This window comes from Lipophrys pholis (genome assembly GCF_963383615.2).
Source record: "Lipophrys pholis genome assembly, chromosome: 19".
NCBI classification, from domain to species: Eukaryota; Metazoa; Chordata; class Actinopteri; order Blenniiformes; family Blenniidae; genus Lipophrys; species Lipophrys pholis.
In genome coordinates, this window is record NC_137647.1 from 24,322,892 (window position 1) to 24,334,297 (window position 11,406).

Here is an 11,406-nt window from a genome sequence, read left to right on the forward strand (position 1 = left end):
TCTTCTGTGTGCTGCGTTTCTAGATTCCTGGTATGAAGCTCGTTCGTGGTCAACATGGTTTTATTCGCTTCATCTTGAGTTTTAACTCTTACTGTCCCAAGCACTTTGATTCATGCGATATTTAAAAAAACAAGCGAGACCAACTCAGGAAGTGTGATTCAGACTGTCTGTATATATACAGAAAACCTCACTTTCCTCTTTTTAAACAAGAAGTTTGGGATCTTTAGCTTCGGGATGAAATTTATACAAAATGTAAAAAAAAGTTGATGCTCTAGTGAAATATGAAAGTAGAAGCATGCAGTGGGGATTTCTTCATCTCAACTTATTGAAACAGAAGCCAACAACAGAACACAACCAAACATGCCCAGGTCATGTGACCTGAAGCATCTATCCCAGCTCGACAGCGTCTCCTGCTGGTCACAAGTGGACTTGTCTGCTGAGGCGTCTCAAAGCTCTTGAAAGACCTCGGTTACGTCCGAATTGTCCCTCCTATCTCCTGAACTATCGACTTCTCCTGAACCACGGAAGTGTTTAGTGTCGCGGCCATGATAAGAACTGTCTGAATTCTCAGCAAAGGAAAGGAGGCTCGTTGTTTCCTTTAGAACCTCCTTTAGCCTAGGAACCACTGACGCTTCCTTTAGAACCTCCTTTAGCCTAGGAACCACTGATGCTTCCTTTAGAACCTCCTTTAGCCTAAGAACCACTGATGCTTCCTTTAGAACCTCCTTTAGCCTAGGAGCCACTGAAGGTTCCTTTACCAAAGGAGACCAGCTCCTGTTCCCCCACAATTCCTTGCGGCGACAACATTTAAAGGAACCCGCTCATCGGAGCGTTCAGGGAAACTCAGGATGTTGGAAAAAGGAGCAGATCATGTAAGTTACCAAAGCAATAATCTGCCTAGAACAACTTGAAATCATCTAGAACCCAGATGAACTTTTTGTTGTTCATTTGCAGAAACTTGTAGTTCTTTCCCACCATGGCAGACGTCACTAACTAGAGCCGCCGTCGCTTTATTATGACGTCACTAAGTGAAAGTCTGACTGCCTCACCACCGTGATCACCTTTACTAACTCCTTTAGGAAGCCTCCTAACTCCTTTCCTTAACTCGGTGATGTCATCCAGGGGGTTAGGGTAAAGTCCATAGATAAGGAGATAGGAGGGACAATTCGGACGTAGCCTAAGGCTCATTGAGGTTCTAGGTTCCGAGTTACAGCCGCTACACGGCCACTCAGCTGATCCACAGGTTTTCTCTAGAGAAAGTGCAGGTCACTCCATCGTCAGGCTGCAGCAGCCGTTCCCTGATGATGCCTCCCCCATGCTGCTGGAGCATCGTGGTCCATTAGGATGAAATGAGGCCTGTTGTTCATGCAGGGACTGAATGAAAGACGTTCTTCAGGTAGTCTGGACTCGACACTGAACCATTCACAGTGGACTAGACAAACCTCCACCACCAAAGACTCGTCTGGTGACGACAGTGGCTGATGAAGAACGTCTCCACCATTGTTTCTGCTCCACGTGAATGAACTTTGATCCGAGAGCAGCTCTGGTGTGGTCTGGTACCTGGCAGCTGGTCAAGCACACAGACCAGGCTGATGGAAACCGTTTCCTGTGGTCTGACGTGACACTTGGAGCCTCTCGCCTCCTTCAACGTTCCTGCAGCCGAGTGGATTCATCATCTGGTTCCACAGGACTCTGTTCACCATGAAGCTCCTCAGTTTTGTCTTTCTGAGACTCTTCGGTCTTTCTGTCTGTTCAACCTGCTGATGACGCTCCGCCTGAGAACTTCCTGTTTGAAGCTTCAGTGTCGAGGTTCTGCTGATGAGGACTGTTTAAATACCAATTCTAACTGAACCTGGACATTTATTAGTGTGTTCGTGGATCAAACAGCTGCTGGGAATGTTTCTGTTAAGCTTCTTGTTAGAGAAAAATACACTTTGAAAAGTTTGGAGAAGGTCACATAAAGTTCACCTGGAAAGGTTAGAGAGCAGGTCAGGTTCATCCTGAAGTTTCACCTCAAAGCTGGTATCGCCAACGTTTAGTGACGAGTGGAAGTCGATAGTATATTCACAGTTACAGGTTTGTTGCCTGGGAGCAACGATGTGCTGAGAGTACCAAAACAAGGTTTTTCTTTTTGAAGTGATGAAATACAACCAGATACATTACAAAAGAACAACACACTAATGTTTTATTGATCAATTTCGTTAAACCGTGTTGATTTTGAATGAGGGACTCCCATTGCAGGCTCTTGGATCGGTGTATCTCCAGTGGACTGGCTTCAGGACCACCTCAGAGACTCTTCTTCTGTCTTGGTGTGCTCCAGCAGTGGACGGAGTCGGACCTCGGAGCTTCATGTTCTCTCCAGTTTTACAGATTTCTGTGATGTACAATGACTTGACTGTGTGAAGCTTCATCTTGTCTTGTCGTTGGTATTTCCCCTGTACAACCACCACACAGTCACAATAATGTCGATGAGAGGGAAGACGAACCAATGGTAACACGTCTTTTATGTTCAGTACAATGCAATGGGCAAGTCCAACGGATCCACCCCACATCTCACTACAGGCCTCTTGTGCTCCATCTGTCTCACTGCTGCAGACACACTAATGTAGGAACTGGTTGGTTGAGTGGTTATCAAACCTTTTCTCCAACCACAGCAGTGTTCTCTGTGACGGATCCTGGTAGGTTTGTCTTCAGCTCAGCGTCAGACGACGGACTGCCTCCTGGTTGGTAGTGTGCTGCTGCCAACAGTACCAGTCCAGTGGATTCCTTCCTGAGCAAGTACCAGGAGGAGACGGACACTGAATCAGAGCGTCAAAGAACATTTTGTGTTCCTTGGTTGTTGACTGGGCCAGGCGGAGGACAAGGTTTCCACTTGTTCCTACATGTGTTGAACAGCTCTCCCAGTAGGTCTGTCAATGTTCTGTGGAAGACATCCAGAACTGGCCAAGACAGCTCTTCTGTAATTCCATTGATGTGTTGAGCAGGAAGGTATTGCTTCTTGGGTTTAGAAAGCTTCTCACTCTTTGGGATTGTTTTTAACTGACAGATCTTGTGCAGTGGATCTGGAGCACCCTGTGTTCCTTCTTCATTGTTATTGAAATGCAGGGATTCCACAGAGGATTTATTGGTCCTGGACCAGCTCCGGAGCAATCCTGGCCATATCAGAAACATGGAAACGCTTCAGGACTTGTCCGGGACAAACCACGACTATAATATTTTGATCCTCTCTGTGGTGGTCCAGGACGTCTCGGGATGGATTTATAGCTCGATGACCAAAAAGAGCAGAAAGTCACATGAAGCCAACGGCTGACTGTCGCCAGCGGCTAAGCTAATGCTGCGGTTGTACATAGCCACGATGTGTTGCAAATAGAATTTTCATATAATTTGTGGCACATTCTTAAAGTTCCTAATGTGACTTAAAGCATCTAAATATGGTTCTTAACAGGGCGTGTCGGTCCATGACGTTCTTGATATTTGTGCAACATGTTTTTCTTCCAGGATAATCAAGAATCACCTCGATTCGTGAAGTTTACAACGAGTGTGTCGACTAGTTGTGATGCATGGTGATGTGTAGTGGATCCTGACGGCATTCGTTATGTATTGATGATGGGTAGGGTCTGTGACAGGGTGGCATGACAGCAAGAGCTTCCCTCAGTTTGGCTCTCTGCAGCATCCTCTTCCTCTCTGTACAACTCTATAGCAAAGAGCCCGACTATGCATCCGAGATACATGCACACTTCCTCTGGTGTGGAGCGACCTGGAGTGATGTGAACTGTTCAGCTGACGGGAGGATGACGGGTGTGTGCAGCCATTTATATCCCCAGTCATGGACCTGGCTTATTTTATGCCCAAAAAAGAATGACCCCTTCTTCTATGTGCCTCTCTGCATCTCAGCAAGATGGAATTGATGGATTCACATGACAAAATGTGCAGCGTTACCTGGATACCAGGGACGGGTCAACCTACCCTCTGGCTCATCTGACCTTCTGGAACATAAGTCACTTTTTGTGGTTTGAAAGGTCATTCTTTTATTTAGATTTGATTAATATTTCAAAATATACAGTACATACCGTCTGTGACCACTAGATGTCCCTGTATGACAACAGAAAGCTGCTACAGTATCACAGAAGGCTCAGAGGAATGTATCCATAGAAGCTTGAGGAACATGTTTTCATCTTCTGACAGACCTCGCCAGGGGGAAATTATAATCTGGACCACATGGTAATCTCTTCTGTACACAGCTGACAGCACATATTCTCAATTCAAATTAATTTGTTTTCAACTGCTCCTGATAACATTTTTTGCTTATACATTTTTTTCATCTTGTGCTTCTAATACACATTTGATTTCCCTGATGTCCATGCATCATCAGATTTTATTTACTTAATTTTCACCACTGAAATTGTAAAACAAAAGCCACACTACAATGTTCCAGAGAGTCCTGTATTTCAGGTTATTTGTGGATTTTTCTTCTTTGCTCTTTGCTGGTCTACCTGACTGTGGTTTAGTTTCAACAGAATCCCACATGTTCCACTTCTTCATCAGCGTTTGAACACTGCTGATTGGCATTCTCAATTCCTTCTCAAATCTTTTTATACCCTCTCCTGTTTTATGCAGTTCAATGACCTTTTCCGGCAGATCCTTTGACAATTATTTTGCTTTCCCCTTGACTCAGAATCCAGAAATGTCTGTGCAGCACTGGGTGAAAGATGCAATTGTTGGGCCTAGACCACCATGCTCACCCCACCCTACCAATACTTCCAAAGTCCAGCCCGCGCCAATCCAGTTCCAAGCTCCCTGACAGCCAGCAACCGCTGCAGGCGACGAGCAAAGACCCGTTTCAAGCACATCACTCTTTATTCATTTCACTGAAGGATGTGAGTTCTTCTTTGTACGCCCACCACACCGTGGGGGGTGCACACGTGAATGGAACCACGGTTCCTGAGGCACCTTTGGCTACCCGGTCAGAGAAATCTGTCACCAACGCCAACCTGCTCAAAGTTTAGAGCCACCGCTCACTTTTAGCAGAGCCACTGCAGACCTTAATCAAGGTCCCTGGTTCACGCGCCTCCTCGCCTCAGAGTCCAGATCTCGACCAAACGATCTGCGACACATCTCTTCTTGAGCTGAACAATCGTTCAGCCAACCCGCGGGTCCAAAATCTGACACAGGCTCAGATTAAAGTGACTGCATTTCCACCATTACAGATGTTAACGGACAGTTCATTTCACAACCTTGAACTGATGGTGCCTGTCAGTGACAACCTGCCGTCATCCCTCACCAGTGACGACATGCATGACACCGCTCTCCTCATTGTCACAACCAAAACCATCACCAGCGCTCGCCATGTTAACCTCGAACAGGTTCTCAATGGTACAAAACCGAGCACCGAAGGTGACGTGGTTGTGTACGCTCTGGTGACTCAACCAGAGAATACAGACACTTCAGATGAACAGACCACGTCTGGTCCAGAAGAATCTTATTTAGGTTTCGAGTCCAAGACCGAGCCACATTCTGCTAAAGCTGACGCTTTAACACCGCAGAAACGAGGAGATCCATTCATTCAGGTCTTCCGCGATTATCACACGATCTTCACATGAAAGGGGGGTCATAGACCTCCACCCGGCTCGCGTCCCCACTGACCCAAAGGCGCCGCCATCTTTTGTACACCAGTACAGATCTTTTCTGGCTGCATACGTGGTAAAGCGGTTCTGGACCACGAAGGTGGACCCCGCTAACCAGTACCAGCGAGCTTCTTCCTTTGGCAACCGCCAGTCCGCCTGGAACCGGTGCCATTTCGGCTACTTAGACCCACCATCAGTGTCCACCATCCTTCTCCACACAACGATGAGCAACACTGCCGCTCACAGCAATCTCATCTATGTGGACGACTTCCTCATGCATCACTGCACCTTTGAAGAACATTTAGCCGAAACACGACACATCCTCTATCAACTCCTGGTCGCTGGAACCAAACTTGCTCTCAGCAAAGTTCGGGGGTGCCGCACCAGAGTTGAACACATCGGGCTCATAGGTGGCGCTGATGGGATTGAACCCCGAGCAGGGAGAGTTCACGCCATTCAAATCCTCAGAGCCCCGACTAACGTGTCAGGACTTAGGAGCCTCCATGTGGTCTGCAGCCATTCCTCACAGTCCACCAGGGACTGTGCAGTGAGTGCTGGACCCCCCAGAGAACTCCTTAGTGAAGACAAGCCCTTGAAGTGGGAAACCTCAGAAACATCTTTCTGTCTCAGAAAAGAGAAACTGCTCAGCATCCTGTCTGGCCCACCTAGACCAGGACACAGAGTCCCTCCTCCAGACAGACTTTCCCACTCATAGTCTCAGTGCTGCCCCAGCACAGTCACATGACACAGACAAAGTTGTGGCTTACGCCTGCAGACCGCTTAACAGCGTGGAGATACAGACCCCCCACTGCGAGAAAGCCTTCGCCACAACTCAGACCGTTCCATTCAGTCATCATGATCATGATGAAAATGTCTGTCAGGGCCTGCTTAACCTTTATGTCGACGACTTCCAGCTCCACCTTGACGCGGTAAAGGAAGAAATATATGTTATGAGTTATCAACGCACTAGCTTACATACCAGTATAATCAGCTTGTCTCACTTCTGCTCAGAACTGTTAATAACACGACCATATATGGGAGGATGAAACTACAAACACACCAGTTTGTAACATATGTCAAGGTGACATCCTGCCTGTGAGAAGATAGTACGACGGTGATGTCTAAAACTTCTCAGGACAGAACACGAGATATAGTCAGTTTCGATAAAGACAACATGTGATATCCACACCATATGTGCAGGGAGGGGTGAAAGAAAAGCTTATAAACCAACGTTTTCATTTACTCTGGGCTCTGGACCATCTGAAGCCTGGTCCTCCAGGACAGACTGGTGCTTGAGTCCGAGATCTGGTTTTAATCCATGTATTCTGCTGAAGGTAATTATCTGTGAAACTGTGTGATTAATTCCACTCTTGATTCCTCATCAAGAAAAGAACACATTAATGACTGTTTTTCCTTCAACGGGCACCACGGCTGCTGTCCTCCGTCTGAACCCAGCGTTCAGCCACTGGAGCCTCCCACCTTCCGTCGACTCAGACAGAAGCACACACGTCACCCCCAGTGTCATGGCTGCTCTGTACGACATTTTGGTAATGGAGACCAACCTCCATTTACCAAACCACTCCCAGTCATCTTCCCAGTTTGACCAAGTCAACCACAGCACCACCCAGAAACCTGAGTATGTGGGTGGTATATGGCAACAGCAGTGGTACAGATGAAGAGGTGAACCTCCAACGGGTGCTGGTGACTATTCGGTCCACCGTGCACCACCCCACAGGTTTCACTCCCATCAAAAGAATGACTGGTAGAGAAACGACCCTTCACTGCACCTTCTGGACCAACCAGAAGAGGGCAGTGTTGTCACGGCCTGCACAGCAGAGCCACTCAATCCATTTACTCCCTCGGAGTAAGGTTAACTCCTCCCATAGCGAGGGGGGAGAACCTCCACCCCAGGAGCAGAGGAGATTTTTATCAGTAGGGTTTAGTGACAGCATGCTCAGATCCCATCAGGTGCATGTACTAACCCTGCCACCATCAGAAATCTAACTCCGGGTCTAATTGGGGTTGTAGGTAGTTAGAAAAGAAGTTAAAAGTCTGCCCAGACTGGTCTCTCTGTCTGCCCAGACATTAGCCTCGCACATGAACTGTATGAACTGTTGGACTGTTGTGGACATGATGTTTTCCAGGACATTCGGATGTTCACATGGACTCCACGGATCATATGGACTATATGGCCCAGGTTCGCTCCAAAGACTGCGACCAGCATCCCACTCTTCGGAACAAAGGGGGGATGTTGGGCCTTGACCACCATGCTCACCCCCCCGCCTCCGGACAAATGGGAGGGGGGGGGGGGGTTGACCACGTTTCTTTGAGAACAAAGAAACATGTGGCCACCACTGGAAAAATACGCCATTGGTCACGTGACGCCCCACCAGGGGGGCCCCCGGCAACCACCTCGGGAGCTGCATCCCTGCAGCTCACCACCAGGGGAATCCACCAACTCCGCCACAGCCATGGTCTGGAAACCTGAGACCAGCCCAAGGAGATTGGCTGTCGGACCATGACGGACCATGACGCACAACTATAAAAGTCCAACACACGAAAATCCAACCGTCTCCAAGACGGACTCGCGTTGATCTTCGTAGAACTTCGTATGGGGACACAAAGTGTTGACTCACACGGACTGGGCCCGAACACTTCCAACTCGCTGGACGAGCTGGAGAAGCCGTGGAAACGTACTTTGTTTCTTTTCTTTTTATCAACGGGACCCACACAGCTGCAAGCCAACTTCGCTCCCCTCCAGCCGCGCAGCTTCCCCGTGCCTGCTAACCTGAAGCTCGCTTCAGCACCCACTCACATTGACCCACGGACGTCTGCCTCCACCTGGTGGACTTTCGAGGTCATTACACCCATTCACCCTCATCACTCCAGACCACACACCTACACACACACACACACACACACACACACACACACACACACACACACACACACACACACACACACACACACACTCTTTGTACATAGTGTTGCTGTTTAATAGATTAGATCTCCGTGTTCGATGTCGTTTGCTGCTTGAATGTGTTGATTTATGAGATGATTTCAGAATTATTGATGAATTAGTACATTTTTATTAATAAACGCCTGTTAGCTGAATTGAACACTTCTTTTGTTTGTAACAGTCTGTGCTCGGATCTCACACCTTCCAATTTATTTAAGATTGTTATATTTTACACAGAAATATTAACTAACTTAAATAAACTTTTTACAAACGAGACTGATATTTTGGTATTAGCTATTTCCAGTTTATCTGGTGGTGCCCCGATTTATTATTAATACATAAATAACAAGTTTATGCAAAATAATAATCTTTTTATTAATAAATTATTTTTGATAATTTAATTATTCTTAAGTAATTACTCAATTACTTTAGGAGTTGTTAATGAGTTAAATGACCATTTACTTCCATTAATAATTTCAATTTTTCATAAATTACTTCCAATGATTTATTACTTTCAGAAATCCATTACTTACAGTAATTTAATGCTAATAACCAACCATAAACCCCAACACATTGGTCTGTCAGAAGCACAGAAACTCACTGACCTTTTATACACACACACTAATTACAAACAAACAGGTCCAAGGTCAGGATGGGAACCTTGATTGGCCATTTAAACCTGTTTGTGTGTTATCAGGTCAAAGTCACTGGGGATGTAAACTTTAGATCAGGGTCATTTGGATACTTTCCTTTGTCATTTTGATTTAAAAAGAGTAAATCAGTTGTTTGCCAATAAATAGCTTTACCCGACCATCAACCATGAGTGGAAGAAAGGTCGACCTGTCATTGGCTACAGCAGAACCAAGGGAAGGTTCTGGAGTGGCCCTCTCAGTCTCCTCACCTCAGTTCCATTGAGTCACTCTGGGGAGATCTCAAACATGCAGTTCATGCAAGACAGACCAAGAACTTCCAGGAACTGGAGGCTTTTTACCAGAAGAATGGGCAGCTTCACCATCTGAGAAATAAAGAACCTCTTCCACAACTCCCACTAAAGACTTGAAGCTGTCATTGATGTTAAAGGGCCAGTACACGGTATTAACAACTGGGGGTGTAAACTTTAGATCAGGGCATTTGGCTACTTTCTTTTGTCATTTTGATTTAAAAAGAGTAAACACAGTTGTAATAAATAGCTTCACCCGACCATCAACCATGAGTGGAAGAAAGGATTTTGTGTTATCAGTCATATTCTCTGAAGAACGGCCAAGAAATCATAAATCCTCTCAGGGTAGGTGAACTTATGAGCACAACTGTATTTTCCTCTTCCTCCTGAAACTTTGTGCTTCAACCACGAGACTTGATCACAATCACAACTGATAACATGGACCAGGTAAGAGATTCTATTTGGAAACTTTATTGCTTCTGCACTAAAACTGATGAGTAAAATTCATTTAACTGATTGAAATCTGAGGTGTCTGTAATCTGTAAAAATAATACTGAGAAAACTTTTCATAGATCAGCTTCCAGTTTGTGCTCCTGATGGATGATTTCATTTAGTCATAATTAACTCACAGTGAGAATAAACAGCTCGAGGGAGAGTTTTATACAAGATATATAGAAAGCTTAGAAATATATTGGGGAAATACAAAGTTATCAAATCTCACATCTTCGGCATCAGTTATTACAACAACAACATGTTCAGCTTCATGTGGAACAAAAACCTATTTAATACAATGTAAAGCTGCATGTGAGACATTTTTATATTATTCTTTAGAAAAAAGGGGCAGAATAAAAAAAGAACTCAATTACTGCAAACAGCAAACTACCGTGAACCTGTTTGATCAAGGAAATCTCAAAATATAAACTTTAATTATCGTTGCTTCATCTTTGAGCTTCACTCTTTTTTCTATTTATTCCATAATTTAACACCACAGACTGAAATCCAAAGAGATATTATAACCTTCATTAGTGGAATCTGATTTTTTTAGACTCATTTCTAAGATAAAAGTTGTGAAATAAGTTGATTGTTTTCGGTTCTAAACTTTTCCCAACATCATTCATGAATTGTAGTTTTAATCAGTTCATTTTTGTGTTGTGTAGAATTTGAACTGCTCTTCAAACCTTTTAATCTTTTAGATCAATTTTATCAACAAGCAAGTCATTTTTCTATCCCCAGTGACCAAATAGGAGAAACAGTCAAACAAAACAAAACTTGGACATCATCAACATTTAAAAATGAGGAAGTTTCAGTTTTGATTTATTACAAAAAAGAAAAAGAGGTTTTGCATCAAATTCTCCTGGTGATTTCACCCTGATTGTACATGAGAGGGCCTCATCGTCACCCTGATTGTACATGAGAGGGCCTCATCGTCACCCTGATTGTACATGAGAGGGCCTCTCATCGTCACCCTGATTGTACATGAGAGGGTCTCATCGTCACCCTGATTGTACATGAGAGGGCCTCATCGTCACCCTGATTGTACATGAGATGGCCTCTCATCGTCACCCTGATTGTACATGAGAGGGCCTCATCGTCACCCTGATTGTACATGAGAGGGCCTCTCATCGTCACCCTGATTGTACATGAGAGGGCCTCTCATCGTCACCCTGATTGTACATGAGAGGGCCTCTCATCGTTACCCTGATTGTACATGAGAGGGCCTCATCGTTACCCTGATTGTACATGAGAGGGCCTCATCGTCACCCTGGAACCTCATTACCCCTCCAACACACACCTCATGTTTTATCCAAGTGTCACATTTATGATTTAATGTGAGATTCGAGTTTCACATTCTGAGTTTATTGTTAACAGCTGTTGGATCACTG